Source organism: Manis pentadactyla, chromosome 4, assembly GCF_030020395.1.
Source record: "Manis pentadactyla isolate mManPen7 chromosome 4, mManPen7.hap1, whole genome shotgun sequence".
NCBI lineage: Eukaryota > Metazoa > Chordata > Mammalia > Pholidota > Manidae > Manis > Manis pentadactyla.
In genome coordinates this window covers 71,754,287-71,768,544 of record NC_080022.1, presented here as the reverse complement: position 1 = coordinate 71,768,544, position 14,258 = coordinate 71,754,287, and the positions used below count along the sequence as shown (strand labels likewise).

General features: G+C 37.3%; 1 protein-coding gene across 5 annotated transcripts in view; it reads right to left on the bottom strand.

Annotated features, from left to right (window-relative positions):
• Window positions 1-14,258, bottom strand: part of SAMD13 (sterile alpha motif domain containing 13) — a 45,508-nt gene that overhangs the window by 16,844 nt on the left and 14,406 nt on the right. Inside the window, exon 2 of one of the 5 annotated variants that reach the window (XM_036890297.2) lies at window positions 12,130-12,281. The exons of 3 other annotated variants lie outside the window; for them this stretch is intronic. The gene's annotated coding sequence lies outside the window, so the exon portion shown is untranslated. Of the gene's footprint in view, window positions 1-11,596; window positions 11,721-12,129; window positions 12,282-14,258 lie in introns of those variants that run through there. One more of the 5 variants, XM_036890296.2, reaches the window with a different exon arrangement.

Here is a 14,258-nt window from a genome sequence, read left to right as displayed (position 1 = left end):
CTTCTGTAATTCAGAAACACTCTTGAGGCTTAGCAATGCAGCAGAGAACAAATAGTTTGCAAAAGTGCTTGTACTGAGCCACCAAGACCAGGTGCCATGTGGAACTGAGCACTCTCACCCTTAGGGTAAGGGGATCCACACAAAGAAACAAGGGGCTAGAAACCAATCAATGCATTTAATGACGGATCCACCTAAGTTTAAGCCTGATAGCCAACCAAAACAAATATTTAGCAGAAAAATCACAATTGTCAGACTATTCACATCCTGAGAGGAGAAAGCTGTCTATCTTAATCTCTAAGCTCTCCACAGACCTGACCGGTGCATAGGTGATACACACAAAGATCCTTAAGAGGATCAGCATTAACAGACTAACAACCAGAGACTATTCAGAGTCTACAATGGGCTATTCACCCATTACCCGTTTGACTCCCAGCTCCTTGTGAAATGGCTACTGGAGACTGTTTTTAGGACACAGGCTCAGAAAGGTTAACAAAATCCAAAATCATAGTAGATAAAACTAGGATTGGATTCCACATATGCTTGCTTCCAAATCTATCCTTTTCCACTCTACTTGAAACCAAATGCCTGCTGTCTTCTCAGGACTACACTAGACGCAGGGTTACGAGGAATGCACACTGATAAGGAAAGAAAGCAGACACATAACCAGTTAACTCTAAGGTAACGCTAGACTTAAGTGTGAACAAGTGCTATGGAGGATGAATGAAATGGAGGGTCCACATGGTTCTGCCTGCCTAGGACTTGTCTAGGACTTTAAGATTTTCAACTCAATTCTGAAAGGCATCTATTGCTCCACATACGCCCTAAATAAGGCCCGTGGAGGGGACGGCTTGCCAAGGCAGATACAGGTAGGCACATGTCACTTCTAGGTTGCTTACATTATAGTATGATGGATGATTTTGCTGGGTCCTTCCAGTGGTTTTAGCAACAATTTTAAAGAGATAACTGGAAATTTTCCAAGGCAACATGATGATGGGGGTCAGGGAGGCCAGAGTGCCAAGGCTAGATAAAATGATGAGAACATTTTGGGAGATGGATTTAAGTGTCACCTTTCCCCACGAGTAAAGACATATGTCTCCTAGAAGACTGTTATTTTGGGCCAAACTGAAACACTTTGTTCTCTTTTAAATGGGCCACTCTCTCCAAATCTTTTCTTATAACTCGTGCCTGTCAAATTCCAGAAGGAATTTAAATGGAGCTGCTTAAAACATCTCCCAGATGGTGGTTCCCATTATGGCTGCTAATTTTGCATTGATGAAACGAAATGGCAGATATAAAAAGTTCCATTATCATTTCATATTTATTATTCACTATCATCATAGCAAAATGTTTCTTAGAATATAATGTACCAAGAGTATAAATTCATGAATATTTCTCTAGGCATGGATTCTCTTAAAAATATGTATGTATTTTACTTTGTTATAAAAAATTAGCGAGAAATAAAGGACAGAATTTATCGATAATCCGATCACTTAATCAAATCAACGTTCCCAGTTAACCCAGTCACTGTTTAGTACCTGTGTACACACATGGGTTAGGTACATCATGTATTAACAATTACATCATGCATGAATAAATCACACTGGAAAATGATTATCCCTTAATTAAACAATCACCTCACTTTTAAAGAATTCTGGAGAGACACAATAATAGGGACAGAAATGAAATAAATAACAAATTTGGCAGCTATAGGCAGAGACCTTATTATAAGTGTTTCCACATTGGCACATTATAATTGTAAGTGCTAGCAGCAGATGTCTCCGTTTCCCTTTATATATTGGTGAAGACAAGTGGAAAATAGTTGAAACTCTTTCTCTGAATCTAGCACATGCATGTTTTATGGTATTTATGATATTATAGATTCTGAGAACTGATCAGACCAAAAGAAAACTCTGGACAAATACAATCCATATGTGATTTCAAAAGCCATTATACTCATTAATTGCATTTCTGCTTTAAAGTTCAGAGCAAAATTACTTTAGACACTGGTTAATAGATTGTGGGTGGTATACTTATCATATTACTCCTTTTACAAAGCTAATTCTCAATGTTACTTATGATTACACTCAGAAATCTACTCTAACTTTGTATCGCCTTGATCTTTGTAATGTATTTTCAAAATTAAATTAACCTACTCTTTGCCCATGCCTTAAAACAGCCTCTGGCTAAAAGCAATATAGTTCTGATTGTAATAAATTAATATTAGTCTCTTTGTCTATGTCATATCTAAGAACAAAGGAACTAAATGAACTTTTAGTTTTATCTCCATTCCTTTCTCCCCCTCCCTTCATCCTAACAAGCAGGAATCAGGTTATAAAAGAGAGGCCCAAAAAGAGAAAGAATAATTCAAAGATTCTTGATTGGGACATTTTTCATGTTTTAATATTCAGATAAATAAGAGCTGACCACATTCTGCTGTGGTATACACAAGCACCTTAGCAAAGAAAAAGCAAGTAATTCTTCAGATCTTCTGTATATTCCAAATTCTGTAGCTTGGCATTCAGGCATTTGATTTAAACAGAACTTTCCAGGCTTATTCCCCATTCCTAGCTTGTTCTGAAACCCAACTGAAATCCATATCCATGGCTTTGGTGATGCCACACAAAGCCCTGTCTGCTCAACTTCCATAACCCTACTCTTTGAAATCCTATTTTTAAAAGGTACTGGTTAAAACCCTATTTTTATAGATAGTGGTTAAATGTCCCCTTCCTAATATTACCAATCAATCTTTCGTTTGAATCATTAACTACTTTTTATGTATCTACAGTGATCCAGGCACTCGATGAGCCTTGGGAACTCACAGTCTAGCAAAGAGGAAAATCTCAAGTCAGCTGTGTGGTGAAGAGGGTCGTGTGTGTCCCCTGCCTTACTCCAAAAAGCAGTTAAGGCACAGGAAGACTAGATAGATGAAGGAAGGAGGGCACAGAAGTACAGGCCATCATGACAACGTGAGTCCAGCTGCGCTAGGTGTGTGGATGGGAGGCTTTGGAGCCCTGAGTCAGCAGCAATGCTAGGAGCAGGTCCCAGGGGTAGACAGGGCATCTTTCTGGATTTCTTTCCTCTATAATAGCTGTTGTCCCAAAGGTGATGGCTTTTCTCTAAAATCTCATGGCCCTCCATACTTTCATGCATTTTACTCCTTTGATATGTGTGCTTCTATGATTCCCGCTCTTCCAACACCAAGTGCAGTGGTGCATTTCTTCCCTACATATATGTATAACAGTAACAATATTATACACAGCAGTAAGAGTAGTATAACTCCATTCGGCTTCCCAGACCCAATTCCAATGTGTTACGTGTGTGGGAGAGGGTCTTCCCACACATACTAACACCAAGCAATTCTCAAACACAAGCAGAGTGTCAGAGAACTCAACTCAATTCTGATGCTATCTGCCCGGAGACAACACCAGATTTCCAGGTTAAGGGCTCTGTCCTAAAAGACCTCCCACTCCAGGTGCCAGTTGCAAGCCCCAGACAGTTTCCTGTGCTTCTGACCTACTGGCTACAGATTGGAGGTTCCCAAGACCTCCCCCTTAGGTTTGATTAATTTGCTAGAGGGTCTCACAGAACTCAGGAAAACACTTAACATTTACCAGTTTAATAAAGGATTCTGTAAACGTTACAAGTTAACAGCCAGATGAAAAGAGACATAGGGCAAGGTCCCAAGAAAGGAGACCTGGCACGGTGGCATGTGAAGATGATCTGGTTCCCCAAGCTTTGAAACTCTCTCGTACTGAGAAGCAGGATCCAACCGAGCAGAGCAGGCAAAAAGCTAAAAAGAGAGCTAAAAGGTCTTCTCAGGGGATTTTGTGAGAGCTTCACTCCATAGTCATGATTGATTAAATTATTGGCCATGGCCTGACTCAGCCTCCAGCCCCTGCAGTTGGGTGAGGGTCCAAAAGTCTCTCATTAACATGACAAAACACCTGCTTCACCTTTAAGACTCTGCAGTGTTTTCAGGAACTGTGGATGAAGACCAAATATGCCTGGGAAATATATATTTGGTCATATGAAGACCAAATATGTATTTCTTATAACTCATTATATCACAGCTTCTTTAGGGCTCTAATGAACATAATCGTATAAACCAAAACAGTAAACAAACTCAATTCTTAACCCAAGTTATCATTTAAGGGAATAATCAAACATTTATGCTAAGACCATATGATAAGACTGAACTGTGTCGTCCCCCCATCACCACCACCAAATCCGTATGTTGAAGCCCTAACCCTCAACGTCACTGTACTGGGAGACAGGGCTTTTAGGGGATAGGGCAATTATGGTAAAAAATGAGGTCATAAGGGAGTGGGTCCTAATCCTATAGGGTGGTGGCCTTATAAAAGACACAAGCATGCACGGAGGAAAGGCCGCGTAAGGCTAGAGTGAGAAGGAGGCCATTTGCGACCAGGAAGAGTGAGTCAGCCAGCACCCTGACCTTGGGCTTCCCAGCCTTCAGAACTGTGAGAGATACATGTCTGTCATCTAAGCCCCCCAGTCTGTGGTATTGTGTTATGGCAGCCCAAGCTGACTAATATACCATGTATCAGAATGAACTGATAGCCATAAAATATTAAGGAACAAATTTTAGCTTCACTAAGAAAAATAAAACAGTACCTGATAGAAGCATCACTATTAACTCCCATATATTATCTGCATTCAAGAAACCACATAGTGCTCTAACTTAACCCACCAAACATATATGTAGAAGGGTTACAACATCAGATCCTGATGAGAAAGGTCATTTCTCAAATTTGAATTACTGACTTCGTTTACCTCCCCTTCCTGTCCTCTTCTCTCTCTTTTCTTTCTCTCTCCCTTCCTTCTTTTCATCCTAACAAGCTGTCTGCTAAGAGGCATTTTGCATTTAGCCATTTAAAATGTCCTGGGAGTTATGTCCTGGGAGTTTTATGTTGTTTTCCCTTGCTTTAGTAGAGAGGCATTTTTACCATTTTAATTACCTCCCATCCCAGACTGCTGTTCCCTGGGAAGAACAGTATTTGGACAGACTCTGGCAGTATGCTTGTGGAGTCTGGGAAGGGTGGGTGGAACAGAGGAGGGGGCCGGCCTGCTGAGGAGAGGATGCCCAGCAACTACCTGGCAAGCTGGATACAATTCCCTCATTGTTTTCAAAGAAAAGACATCTAAGGACTGCTTAATATTAATGTGACACCACAAAAGGACAGGATTAGAAGTCAATGAACAAAAGCTGAAGCCAGTGATCAGACACACAATCACTTCTACCAGTTTCCTCTTCCTCCTTCCCGAAGGAGGCAAGGCTTTCAGACAAGTAACCAAACATCGTGAGGTTATTTATTCAACCCTAGATGTGACTGCCTTCCTTAGAAATGGAGACCTGCCTGATGTGTGGATTTTTTTAATGAGCATTGTGGGATATTTTTAATGAGGGAAGTCATAGTCGCCATTGCTATTATGGTTATATGAAAAGCTTCTTTGGTAATTCTACAATGAAATCAGAGTTTAGAAATTCTAGTAATAGCAATAATAATCTCTAACTCTACCCTAATGTTTTACTTCTGCCATTTGTCACCAGTCCTCTAATTCACATGGGCAGCAATGATCATGTCTTTAACTTTATACCTAACAGTTAATACAGTTAACAGCCTTCAGAGAGAGCCATTTCAAAAGTATTACACTATTAAAGTAAGTTTAAAATTTTACATTCATTACAAAGAAAAGTGTCACTTTGCTAATAATAAAAGGAATGTTAGTTCCAAAAATTTTTTTTAAATGTCTTTGCTTCCTAATGAAACAAGACACTGAACACAAAGGCAGAGGAATATGGTGAGATACACATGCAAGAAAAGGTGAGGCATTATTAAGAAAGGGCTGTTTTTGAAAGTCCTTGCTAAACAGTGTTACTGTGAGTTTTCTGTTGCAGTAAACCTTCTCCACTGAGGGGAGGGGGCATGGTGGTGGGGAGATCAACTGCTTCATGCTGTACAGCTGCTAACTTATCACAAGCACCTTTATGTGGGAGCCTTGGTTCCTCCTCAATCCTCGGAGAAAAGGAAAGCAGGGGAAAAAAGGCCAACTGAAGAAGGTGAATGGCAAAAAAAAATTGCTATGAATATTTGTGATTTGTACAGGTATGCACATACATGTAAAATACCTAGAATTTTTTTTAGAATTTAGTAAAAATTCTAACATGAATTTTGTAAACATTCTAAGATCAATGATAAAGGTGTCATGTTCTAAGGATTATGATTAATCAAAACTGTCCATCTGAGCCCCACAAAAAGAGAATACTGTGATCCTATTTGTTCAATAAAAGCTTGCTTATGTGTCCTTTGAGTATATGTGTACATTCTTGTGTATGTACCCATATGTGTGTATATTTTTAAAGACACTTGAATATGAGGACATTCTTGTGTGACTGTATACATAGATATATAGACAGGTAGATAACAGAGAGTATTTGCATAGAAACTGTCTTGAAGGATATATTCCAAACAACTATTAAGATGGATTGCTCTTATTAAGCTAGCTATTTTTAAACTTTATAAACACCCAAGAAACAACCTGGCAAAATAAGAAAGCTACAAGCTTGACAATAACTACATCTATCCCACCCCTATTGCCCCAGCCTGAGATCGTCATCATCCTCTGTCTCATACTCATAGAACCTTCTCCCGGTGCACATGAGCAAAAGTTCCTCCTGGCTACATACCTGTGCAATATTGTGGCCAAGAGTCACATGTGGCTGTTGAGTATTTATAATTGGACCCAGGCAGTGAATTTTTAATTTAATTTACTTTTACTTAGTTTAAGTTTAAAAACTTGAAATGGTACAAAATACGTTTTTGTGAAACACAACTTCATTGTTTTGGTGTAAGTGCCTTTCATTTTAACTGTTGCATCACCTAGGCAACCATCCCTGAACTGAAGTTCTCCTGTCAGATGCATGTGTCCTCCCTAGCACCACACAGAAACCCGTGGCCAATCCTGTTGGCGTCAACGGACTGATTCAGTTCAAATGCTTCTGCTTAGGCACTCAGGTAACACTGCAAGGTGCTTGATGCAGGCAGCCCGACGATCTCTTTATACACTGTAACTGGTAATTAAGCTGACATCCTTACTGTTGTCATTGTTATATAGTTAAATACTTTTTAGTTTAAAATAAGTATACACAAATTTTAAATTTTAAAAAGGAGGCATACTACAGATGTGGAATTGAGAAGAGATGCAGAAACTAGCACTAGAATCAGAACGGTAAAGAAGAAAGGAGACTGGTGGAAACCAGACTGGAAATTTTGTGATGATAGCAATTGTAATTTGTTGGAGCAGAGCAAAAGGAAAAAAGCTATTTGTTTTTTTCTGTAAAAAAAATGGTAAAGATAATAACATGAACAATATTAAGAGACATTTCCACAAATACATGGAATTTGATAACATTCTTCTTAACCATCAAAAAAGAATTCATGACATTAGTCACCTGAAACCAAAATTAAATGTCCAACAAAACATTTGGAGGTGATTTTAAATGCAACCTGAGCTTGTAAATATGTCTAACTATATATGGCTTGGATTTTTGCACAAAAAGGAAAACAATTTCTCCATAGACATTTGGTTATATTCAGTTTTCTTAGAATTATTATGAGAAAAGACTAAGAAGATACTTCATAAAAAGTGAAAATTTTTCTATCAAGCCACCAAACAATTGCCTGAAGAATATAAGACATTTTTAACAACATCTAAGATCAACTGATTCAAAATTTAGAAAACACAATTGTGTTTCTTTAGCTTTAGGTGAATAATGCAATGTAGAAGACAATGCCCAATTAATACTTGGAGTATACTAACTCAGAGGACTTATAAATTTATGAAGAAATATTGTCAATTTATGGCCTGAAAAATCAAACTCACTGTTTAAATATTTTAAAATCTTTTATATCTGTCAAAAAACAATTTCAGCTAGATATGAAAAGGTTAAATTCTATTCTACAGATGGTACTTCAGCCATCTTAGATTAAAAAAGAACCTGGATTAAATGTAATTCTAAAACAAGAGACTGATGTTCCCTTATTGCTTCATTCCAGTGTATGATATTCCTGTTCAGTTTTCTAAAGCAGACTCGAAGAGAGTCATGGATATCATTGCTAATCAATCAGTACATGTTTGCAAATGCTATGGATCAATGCCAGATAACAGAATCATTAAAAGAAACTGAACACAATGAATTTAATGATCTGTGTTCTTTGCCAATGCTTGTTAGATAAGTTGTAGAATTTTACAAAGATTTATTGTATTGATAAGTCCAATTCAAGATTTCATTGAAACAAAATGAATACTTGCTAACTATTCAATAAAAGAAAAAATGGCAGAGTATATTTTCTCACTGATATCATACTAACATAAATGAGCTAAATCTGAAGCTCCAAAAAAAGGAAAAGCTTATTTGTGACCTGGCTAAACAGGCATAAACTTTGAAAGAGAAACCTTTCAGAGTATACAATAATAATTTTACACATATTTCTAACATAAATCAACTTTAAGAAAAATTTAAAGAATGATTTATTGACAATGATAAATTTTTAGTGCTAATAAATTTATGTAATACCCTTCAAATTTGATCTTGATATACTGAATTAACATAAGTATTAGTATTAGTAAATTTATTTAACTTGGACAGGTGTGGTTTTGAAATTGATATGCTTTTGCTTCTAAGTCAAATAAAATCTGAAAAAGAAGAACCAGTTGTGTCAATGTGTATGCATATAATGAAAGAAAATTATATTTTGGTATTTGATTTATTTAAGAAAATAATTTTTTGGTATTTGATTCATTCATTTGAACTTTTGGATATGTGATTTAAGAATTATTTCAGTGTGTGATTCTGTATTTTCAACTATAAATTTTATAAAATCTAATATAGATCAAATATTTCTAGTGAAAATTTTGCAAACTGAGGTATACTGAAGTTTAAAATACACAATGAATTTAGAAAATTTAGTACAAAAAATGAAAAATACCTTATTAATAATGTCATATTGATTATATGTTAAAACAATAACATTTAGAATATATTCAGCCAAATATAAAATACATTATTAAGATTAATTTCACCTGTTTAAGTGTAACCACTAGAAAATGCAAAACTACGTATGTGGCTAAGTGTTAAGTCTATTGGGCAGAACTGGTATATACAAAGAAATAGAATACTGAATTATAAAATATGTGATAGTTAATGCTTGAAGATAATGTCAAATTGTTTTCCAAAGTCATTGTACCAATTGACACTCTCATGAGCACTATATCCTATGATTGGTATTGTCAGGTTAAAAAATTTTTGCCAAGTGAATGGATATGTCACTGTGGTACTGATTTGCATTTTCTGGTCACTAATGATACTGAACATCTCTTCATATGTTAATTAGTAATATACATTTTTGCTTTTGAGAAATGTTTGCTTGTGTTTTTGGCATTTTTCTATAGCATTTTTTTGTTTGTGCTTTCTTACTGATTTGTTGGTTATTGCTGTTGAAGACCTTTAACATTAAATTAGCATAAAAAGTATATAGTTCACTTACTCGTGCATTTTAGGATGACTTCAAGTAGAATCTAGGCCTTGGTGATTATCATGCTAAAATCACATTGACTTATAATATACAGAATAATAGAGATCTGTACGGGGTCAGGATTAGAGATCTAACACAGTTCCTTCTGTGTGTCAAGGCCAGCAGCCTTTAGCAGGAATAAAATGAAGGAAGGAAGGATGGGAAGTCCTACATGATGTTTTTTAAGATTGTCAAGGTAGCATTTATCCTGTCACAGTCTTTTAGGTAACAATTTTGCCAAATTAGAAGGCCTGAAGCATAAGTTTCAATCATGTTTTCCCCTCTCTTATGACAATGGCATAAGAACCCATGGTCCAGCACTGGAATAAGCCTGTCCCCAAACTGCCTAAAACCATGCCCACCCCAGCTTATGGGACTGAGTGAGGATAATTATAGGACAAAAGCTGACTGGAAGAAAGAAAGAGTCATCTTAGAGTCAGAAGAGTTGGGTTCAAATCTTAGCTTTGCACTTTCTCACATGAACTTCAGTCCCTTCTGAGCCCCAGTTTGTGTCCATGGGGGAAAAAAACTGCAATAATATTTACCATATCTAATGTTGTGATGATTAAATGAAATAATGTTTGTGAAGACAACTGGCACAATGCATGGCTCTCTGTAAGCCTTCTGATGCTTTCTGACTTGGAATATAAAGACTGTAATGGCTCTATGATCTCACAATGTCCAGGTGCTTTCTTTAGCCTCCCAACAACACTCTACTACTATTTTAGTCAGGAGAACCAAGACAGAGAAATTTTGAGTGATGTACTTATGAAACATTCTTCTGTTCGTTAAGAAACAAATAAAGGCTAAACTACCAGCCTTCTGAACCTCATTTGACTCAAAGTTGAAGGCTTAACTTCTCCCTGGTCTCCAAATCTGAAAAGGTTTTGCTTCTTTCTTAAAGGAAGACAAAATTTCTCTCCCAACTAATGAACTGGCTGGACTTTTTTAAAAGACTTAAAAAAAATAATAATTTCAGACTTCCAGAGAAGTTGTAAGGAAAGTACAAAATTCTCACGTTCCAACATTTACATTTTACCACATGCGTTTTATTCTTCCTCTCCTTCCTAGCCCCTCCCCTTCTATGTAAAACAAGAGGCAGAAGGAGGAAGTCAGAAGAAGCTCCAGATTGAAATTCATAGTTGTGTTAGACCCCTAAACTGAAATGACCAATAAACGTATAAACTAGTGTGTAATACACAGAAACCGCCCTGTCACACATTCCTCACATAGAGTTGAGCCTAGAGCAGTGGTTACTATTTCTGAGAATAAATTTGTCCTCCAGGGGACATTGGCGATGTCTGGAGAGATTGCTTATTGACTGGAGACGGTGTGCTCTAGCAGCTGGCAAGGAGAGGCCAGGGAGCTGCCGAACATCCTGCAGTACTCAGATGGCTTCCCCCATGAAAACAAAAAGAGAATTATTTGGCCCAAAATGTCAATTGGGTGTAAGTTGAAAAGCCTTGACCCACTGCAGTAGGTCTCAGGACATCAGTATCAACACCATGAGAGAATGTGTTAGACATGAAGTTCTCAGGTCCCAAGACCTTTTGAATCAGAGACACTGGAGAATGGCCCAGCAGTCTGTATTTTAACACACCCTCCAAGTGAAGCAAACTCAAGTTTGAGAAATCACTGGGCCAGAACAGACTTTAAAATATTCTGTACTTACAGAAAATATGCTCTTTTGTAAGGGACGCACTGTCTGTGTTAAACTGTGGTCATATTATTAAATGTTTGCATCCATCTATGAATCTTGCAGACAAATGAAAGATGGGCTTCCATAGCTTCATGGCAGTGAGAGCCATGGTTATGGTAACAGTTACTGAAAGCCACCTTTGACAATCTAGTTGCCCCAGTGCACAAAAATAAACTCAGACTTCAGAGCCAGACTTAAACGTGAATCCCAATCCCATCAGTTATTAGTTGTGAACTCCTGAAACGTTTTTAACCTCCTGGAGCTTCCATTTTCTGATCTATAAAATGAGAATAAGAATACATACCTTATAATTGTGAGAGTTAACAAGAGTTACACAAAGTGCCAGTCACATAAGAGACTCCATAAATAGTAGCCTTTAAAACTAAAGCTCTGATCAGGAGCACATGGCTAGTTAATAAGGACGATTATCCTAGGCTTCTTTAGAAATGACCTTTGTGACAGTATATTCCATAGTAAAGCAACTATATTTTCCATGCCTGGAAAATAAAATAGAACCAACTATAAGCTCACTTTTGGCAGATCTCAGACACAGCCAGAAGACCCTATGTGTTACACCTTTTGGGATTCTGGTAATCATCTAACTCTACCCTGTCCAATAGGTTAGTCACTAGTCACTTATGGCTATATAAATTAACCGAAACATCTATTTCAGGTCAAGATGAACTAACAGAGCCCAGATTTATCCTTCTGCCTAAAACAACTAAGAAAGTAGACAACATATAGGAAAGAGAGACACTCATGACCTTGGACACAGGCAGTAAAGGACAATGATACTTGGGGGATGGGAAACAAGCAAGGTAAGCTCTACCCACTTACTACTTGAAGAAAGCTTTGAGGCTGTGCACAGGGCAGAGCCCTGGAGGCTAGAGAGGAGAGAGCTCTGGAGGCCACCAGAGGCTTCTCCTCAAGCATTGCAGAGTACAGATCATCACATACATGTGAGGAAACTGAGTGAGCCTGGGGAAGACCTACCAAAGGAATTAGAACAATCCTTAGAGATGATGCAGGGATGGGAATAGAGCCTGTTTCCACCTGCCAGAGAGGAAAACCTCATAATTCAGGGGCATTTATTAGAGTACAATGAGAGGTCTTGCCTCAGAAAGAGGGGAAAAATATCTTTAGATTAAATGCTGCCCTAGTCCTGACTTAACAAAACTTAAAAAGCATGACTTGAAAGGACCAAATTGTTTCCAAGTCACTTAACTGTACCTCTGGACAAACATCAAGAATATTTATAGGAATACAAAAATATCCAGCACCCAAAAAGGTAAAATTCACAATATCTGACACTCGGTAAAAATTTACCAGGCATGCAAGGAAACTGAAAAAAAAAAAAAGTCACAATTCACAATGAGAAGAAATATCAGTCAACTAAAACTGACTAGGGAATTATAGAATTAGCAGACAAGGACACTGAAAGAGTTATTATGACTGTATTTCATGTGTTTAGAAGCAAGAGGAAAGCATGAATATGTTAAATAGAGATATGGAAAATATAATAGAAGACCCCAGTTGAATTCGGTGAAAACTACACTGTCTGAAATGACAACCGTATTGGGTGGCATTAACAAGATATTATACATCAGAAGAAACGATTAGTGAATTTGAAGGCTAAGCAATAGAAACTATCCAAAATGAAAGATAGAGAAAAAAACCTGAGAAAAAAAATGAACAGGGCATCAGTGAATTGCAGGACAATATCAAGTGATCAAATATATGTATACTTACAGTCCTCAAAGGGGAGGTGTGGGGGGGGAGCAGGGGGTTGGGGGCGCTACCAAAAATTATTTGAAAAATGGTGTTTGAACACTTTCAAACTTGATGAGAACTAAGTCCACAGATCCAAAAAACAAAACAAAACCGCAAGTAACAGAAAGATGGAGAGCACTACACCAACTGTTATAATCAAATGGCTTAAAAATCAACAATAAAGAGGAAATCTTTAAAAAAGACAGAAAGTATGTTTATATATAGAAGAACCAAAGGCAAGAAAAAGACTAAATGTTTTCCCTTAAGGAAACAAAACTAAGGTGTTTTTTAATTGAAATATCATTGATATACAATCTTATATTTTTTTCAACTATACAACACAGTGGTTCAACAGTTACCCATATTATTAGATCCTCACCACCACTAGTGCAGTTACTATCTGTCAACAAAGGAAGATGTTACAGAATCATTGGCTATATTCTCCATGCTGTACTACATTCCCCATGACCAACTAATATTATGAATGAGAACTATGTTGCCCTTTTATTCCCCTCCCCATATCCCCTACTCCAACCACTCCACCATGGTAACTACCAGTCATTTCACAGTGTTTAAGAGTATACTGTTATTTTGTTCATTTTGTTTTGTTGTGTTTTTAGATTCTACAGATTGAGTGAAAGCATATGGTATTTGTCTTTATCTGCCTGGCTTATTTTCTTTAGCATAATACCTTATAGGTCCATCCATGTTGTTGCAAATGCAGGGTTTCTTTCTTTCCTATAGCTGAATAACATGCCATTGTTTATATGTACTACCTCTTCTTTATACGTTCATCTTTTGGTGGACACTTCGGTTGTTTCCATAGCTTGGCTATTGTAAATAATGCGGCAGTAAACATAGGGGCACATATATCTTTTCAAATCAGGCATTTTGTTTTGTTTGGGTAAATTCCTAGAAGTGGAATTAGTAGGTTTTATGGTATTTCTGTTTTTAGATTTTTGAGGAACCTCCATACTGCTTTCCACAGTGGCTGCACCAATTTACATTCCCACCAAGAGTATAGGAAGGTCTCCTTTTCTCCACATCCTCACTAACACTTGTTATTTCTTGTCTTCTGGATAGTGGCCATTCCAACTGGTGTGAGATGATATCTCATTTGGGTTTTGATTTGCATTTCCCTGATAATTAGTGGTGTGGAGTATCCTTTCATGTGCCTGTTAGCCACGTCCATATTT